Raw genomic sequence first — 6,432 nt, forward strand, 5'->3', positions numbered from 1 at the left:
GTGGTAAGGTGTGTGGCTGGTGTTTTGGAAGTCGCGAGTTCAAACGACCCAATGGGAGTACTTTTTTTTTTTGCCATACAATCTTCCTAATACTATTATGTAGGTGTGTGTGTGTGTGTGTGTTTTTATTCATTCTTTGGTTTTATAGATGACATACATATTGACTCCTTTTACCGGTCCTTAATTAGGCTCTGGGGAAGCAATGGTGGTGGTGCATTTAAAACTAAACCAAAAATCACCAGTTCTGGACGCGTCAAATATCATATCCGCTTAATGTGTCTACAACCTAATTACTTAAAACTACACTATTTAATTCATTCATATCATGTGCATATTGGTCATTATGCTCATACAACCGACATCAAAATTTATTTTCATTATTAGAATCATACATTTCATCAAGTAATACAGATACAAAGAGATTTTCTTTCTGAGAAGACCGTTAGTATTGGCTGGCTGGCAGGCAGGCAGGCATTTGAGGGTTATTATTTCGCCTGTTGATTGGGGGGAGGGTTGATGTGTTAGGGGGTTTTCGGTTAGGTGTGGTGGTGGTGATTGGTGGTGATTGGTGGTGATTGGTGGTGGTGGTGATTGGTGGTGAGTAGTGGTGGTGGTGGTGAGTAGTGGTAGTGGTGGTGGTGGTGGTGGTGGTGGTGGTAGTAGGTGGGAGGGGGGGGGGGGAAGGGGACTGATGGTCTGTGGATTCCTTCTCCGTACCCCTTACATATAAGCAAAAACATGCCTTCCTGTGGGTATAGAAACATTAACACAAATTATATATGTAACTGATATTGTAGCCTTTTAAACAGAAAAGATTTGTACATACAAATACTTTTAAATTATCATTTATTTGTGGAAATGGCATTTACGTCATTAAATTGATACCTCAGCATCAAGCTTGTGTCCTGCAGCTGTGGTCCAGTGGTAAAGTGTATATAAGTGATGCGTATTCTTGGAGTTGCGAGTTCAAACCCGGATTAAGCTATATATATATTATATATATATATATATATATATATATATATATATATATATTATATATATATAAAACAACATGTTTTGTTTTGGTTGTTTGTTTTTGTATAAAGCCTCACACACTATATTAAGCGAGTTTGTTTTAAACATGACATACATATTAATTCATTTTACCAGGCCTTATTCCACACAACTCCGTGAATTTCCCGTGGAGCCAGCCATTCAAACAAAAACAAACGAAACAAAACAAAACAAAACAAAAAACATTATTGCCAACAGCATTTGGTGTTCCCAGGCGGTCACCCATCCAAGTACTAACCAAACCCAACGTTGCTTAACTTCGCTGATCGGACGAGAAGCGGTGTTCTCAACGTGGTATGGCCGTTGGCATGAGACTGCCTACACATTGTGGCTAATAACCAACTCTTTTTAGTCATCACGGCAGGATACGGACCTTCTTGTGGTGTCTTAATGGTAATTGTATCCTAACATATTTTTGTCTCCTTGGCATGGATATTTAACATCGTTTATTCAGTCTTGGGTTTATGTTCTTTCGCCATTTACAGACATTTTACATCTACCTACTTCCTCAGCCTGCCCTGCCAATTTCTAATGAATTTGTGGATTTTCTTTTGTAATACATACATGTGTGTGCTCATCTGCTCTTCAGTTTTTATGATATTTGTCTCATCTGTCCTGCTTTATGATACTTTTACAAAGAACATGAACAAATGCTTCTATTTTAGAGAAGATATGGGATCCAGGTTTCGGAGCCGTAAAACCAACCGTTGTGATTGGTGGACGAGTTGCCAGGTTGCAGCTTCTGTACCGTGCCGGCACATAAATAGGTTCGGCTCAAGCGGCGGCAGCATCATTCCCCCGTGACTGTCTGAGCGTCTCTCATCACCTTGGTTATCTCATCATCATCATGGTAGAAGCAAAGCCTACCAAGAAGGCTGCGGCTGCTGCTGTGGTGGCCACCACCAGGAAACCTCGCGTCCAGGTTGCTCACCCGAAAACTAGTCAAATGGTTCTAGCCGCGGTCGCAGCACTCAAAGACCGTAAGGGCTCGTCTCTACAAGCAATCAAGAAGTACGTTGTTGCCAACAACAAAGTCGAGGCTGCCAAGATCGCCATTTACATCCGAAGATTTCTCAAGAAAGCAGTGGCTGACGGCATTCTTGTTCAGACCAAGGGAAGTGGAGCTAGTGGATCATTCAAGCTGGCCGTAGCAGAGAAGAGGGCCGTTCTAACTCCCAAGAAAGCCACCACAACCAAGAAACCATCTACAGCAGCAAAGAAGGCCGTGGTAACTCCCAAGAAAGCCGCCACAAGCAACAAACCACCTACAGGCCTTGAAAAAGAAGCAGCAGCAGCACTTGTTGTTGGGAACAAAAAGCCCAAAATAAAGAGAGCTTCAAAATCTCCCAAACCACCCAAGCAAAGAAAGCTGTCAAGAAAACAACAAAGGCAAAATAAACGATGACATGCAGCAGCATGAATACACATGACAATAAACATCCAGGCTCCCCCCTCAGTGGAGGGCCTTCATATGATTCCAAAAAGAGTTTAGTTTTGTAGACAAATAACATCATTACTTTTGGGGTAGATTTACTCTGTATATTATATATATATATATATTATATATATATATATATATATATATATATATAGATATATATATATATATATATATATATAGATATATATTATATATACACATGGGTGAGGTGATATGGTACCAAAGTTTTGGGTAAGTGATTGACATTTACACAAGATAAAACACGAACCAATGGGAATAAAAACATAAGAATGGAAGTAACTGCAGAAGGCCTATTGGCCCATAACACAAGCACTTCCTCTTGATGCTTCTATATTGGTTCGGAGTCTTGAAGCTATAATATATATATATATATATATATATATATATATATATATATATATATATATATATATATATATATATATATATATATATATATATATATATATATATATATATATATATGCACACAAAACTAAATAGTCTTGTTAGACAAATTGCCCCTATTAGAGGCAAGTTGACTAACAAGCCGAATGACTGCAATTGTTTTGAATTTGAGTTAAATCTAACATAGAAATGTAATCAAACCTAACCTAACCTATGCTAACCCAAGCTAAGCTAACCTAACCTAACCTAAGCTAACCCAAGCTAAGCTAAGCTAACCTAACCTACCTAACCTAACCTAACCTAAGCTAACCTAACCTAACCTAACCTAACCTAACCTAACCTAACCCAGCAATTCATGATCTTAATATAATACTGTTAATTGGATAAACCAATTTGGAAAGAAATGTTCGAAAATAACAAAATTAACTGTGCTTGTTAGGAAAATTGGGCCTTGCATACTTGTCCCAATAGTGTGGTTCTCGCTTTTAGGTACGACATAAACGTATACCTAAGTTGAGAGAGAAAAAGATTCGCACTCAAACATGCATATCGATTGCCAGTCCTGAATTCTGGGTAGATATTCGTGTCCTCCCTTTTCATTTACCATCATTTGGATACTATCAAAACAGCTCTGAGAAGGATAAAATGAATAAAACGGGTAGCTCACTCATGTAAAAAGGAAAGAGTTGGGAAAGATCTCTCTCTCTCTCTCTCCCCCTCACCCCCCCCCACCAATGATCCTGCTCTGCTAGTATATAACGTAACAAACCTTCCCCCCCCCCCCCCTCCCTCCCCAATCAGAGTCCCTTTAAGCATGCGAGGATAAAAAATAGATTTCATAAGACCCAATGTGCTAGCTGATATCAAAACAATTTATGTTATCGTCTATTAAGCCCTTCAGTAAAAAAAGTATAGGGACCTAATTAGGTCCCGTTTTGAGGTGGTGGTGGGTGGAATCGATGGATTAGCCAAGCTCTTATCCGCCGAATCCGTAGAGGGTACGACCCCTGGCGCTTCAGAGCGTACACCACGTCCATAGCAGTGACGGTCTTCCTCTTGGCGTGTTCCGTGTAGGTTACAGCATCACGGATGACGTTCTCGAGGAACACCTTCAGGACGCCACGGGTCTCTTCGTAGATGAGACCCGAAATACGCTTCACGCCGCCACGACGAGCTAAGCGACGAATAGCGGGCTTGGTGATGCCCTGGATGTTGTCACGTAGCACCTTACGATGACGCTTGGCGCCACCCTTTCCGAGTCCCTTGCCTCCCTTGCCGCGTCCAGTCATGGTGTTGAAGTTGTGTGAATCGAATTGACGAATGCCCGCACGATTTCCCGACTATATCCCATCAAGCGGACGTACTAGTAGCATTGCAACTCCTGCCTGCCCTTACTTTACGCTTGTGGTCGAGTAGACACGGCTTTCTCACAACGCTTTCAAAACTGCAGTTGCCTACTCGTCTGTTTCACGTCCCTGTGAAATGACTTTTGCACAAATCCAAAAAATAGAGCAAAATCAGCGATAATAGTGATTGAGGTGAGCCGCCTGTTGGCTGCAGCCAGAGGAAGGAGGGGAGGGGCAACGGGGTGACGTAGGCGAGTCGAGCAGCCAATGGCGCTCGAGCAAGCGCCTCGAGACGGCGTATATAAGCAAAAAATTTTTCGGCGCCGGCCATCACAAACCACAGTTGTTCACCATGGCTCGCACCAAGCAGACTGCTCGCAAGTCCACGGGAGGCAAGGCTCCTCGTAAGCAGCTGGCCACCAAGGCAGCACGCAAGTCTGCTCCTGCCACAGGGGGTGTGAAGAAGCCTCACCGTTACAGGCCCGGAACGGTCGCCCTGCGTGAGATCCGTCGTTACCAGAAGAGCACCGAGTTGCTCATCAGGAAACTTCCCTTCCAGCGTCTGGTGCGCGAGATTGCCCAGGACTTCAAGACCGATCTTCGCTTCCAGTCGTCTGCCGTCATGGCTTTAACAGGAGGCATCCGAGGCTTACCTGGTCGGTCTCTTCGAGGACACTAACCTCTGTGCCATCCACGCCAAGCGTGTCACCATCATGCCAAAGGACATTCAGCTTGCTCGCCGTATCCGTGGAGAGCGTGCATAAGCTAAATCGACCACCCTAGTATACACCAAAACTCGGCCCTTCTCAGGGCCAAAATATCCTTCTAAGGAGATTTCAGACATTCCTAGCATAATTTAGGTGTCATACATACATGTGATATCAATAAATCAAGTCATTTGTAGTACAACCTGTTCTCTTACAAACAAAACGCCGTCGCTTTTCACTCTTATGCACTGTCAAGGATCACCCCCCCCCCCCCCCCCAAAATAAAAATTGTCATACTGTACTAGAAATAAAAGCAGCTTGTATAAGTGACATATACTGTCCAGTCCTGTTTATTCTGTTTTCGGTCCTCTGGCTTAATCTGTTAAGTTAGGAGATGACATTTTAAATTAACCGTTTTCTTGACATTTTCAAACCTAAGAGGGTGGCCTGCATAGTAATCCTAATGTGGAACATAACAATGAATCTCTAATCTCTAGAAAAAAGATACCGAGTGCTTATATGTGTTGAGAGAGAGAGAGAGAGAGAGAGAGAGAGAGAGAGGAGAGAGAGAGAGAGAGAGAGAGAGAGAGAGAGAGAGAGAGAGAGAGAGAGAGAGAGGAGAGAGAGAGACACAGACAAGACAGACAAGACAGACAGACAGACAGACAGACAGACAGACAGACAGACAGACAGACAGACAGACAGAGCAGGCAGGCAGACAGACAGACAGGACAGACAGACAGACAGACAGACAGACAGACACTGAGAGAGAGAAACACACACAGACAGTTTCATAAATATTCTCATTTTATAGCTATTTGCTTTCAGTGACAGAGGTTTTTGTTATAATAGTATTGGTGTCTAACACTCACAATCTCTTTAGAAATTAAAGTGTGGCTCCAATGGAGCCGAGTTTGTTGGTTTGAGGCCAAGCCACCACCACAGGGCAGTAAGTAAGCCGTTTACTTGGAGGAGGTGTACTTGGTGACGGCCTTAGTGCCCTCAGAGACGGCGTGCTTGGCCAGTTCTCCGGGCAACAGGAGCCTTACAGCCGTCTGGATCTCCCGACTGGTAATGGTGGAAACGCTTGTTGTAGTGGGCCAGGCGAGAAGCCTCGGCGGCGATGCGCTCGAAGATGTCGTTCACGAACGAGTTCATGATCGACATGGCTTTGGAAGAGATACCAGTGTCGGGGTGGACCTGCTTCAGCACTTTGTAGATGTAGATGCTGTAGCTCTCCTTCCTCCTGCGCTTCTTTTTCTTATCGCCCTTGGCAATGGCCTTCTGGGCCTTTCCGGCCTTCTTGGCAGCCTTTCCAGATGCCTTGGGTGGCATGATGATGCTCGTGCTGGCTGGCGTTGCGATACAATAATGAACTTTTGCGCGAGGCGAGCTTTCCTTTTATATCCCGCTCGCGACTCAGCTCAGAGCGGGTCGCGTGGCGGAGCGCGCTGATTGGTCAGTGGCGGGCTCC

At 43.9% G+C, this 6,432-nt stretch overlaps 1 non-coding gene across 1 annotated transcript; it reads right to left on the bottom strand.

The window, feature by feature from the left end:
• Window positions 1-1,245: 1,245 nt before the first annotated feature.
• On the bottom strand, window positions 1,246-1,364 carry LOC138361814 (5S ribosomal RNA). Its single transcript, XR_011227193.1, has one exon. It is a non-coding gene; the product is annotated as a 5S ribosomal RNA (ribosomal RNA).
• Between the last annotated feature and the right edge of the window lie 5,068 nt (window positions 1,365-6,432).

Source organism: Procambarus clarkii, unplaced genomic scaffold, assembly GCF_040958095.1.
Source record: "Procambarus clarkii isolate CNS0578487 unplaced genomic scaffold, FALCON_Pclarkii_2.0 HiC_scaffold_851, whole genome shotgun sequence".
Taxonomy (NCBI): domain Eukaryota; kingdom Metazoa; phylum Arthropoda; class Malacostraca; order Decapoda; family Cambaridae; genus Procambarus; species Procambarus clarkii.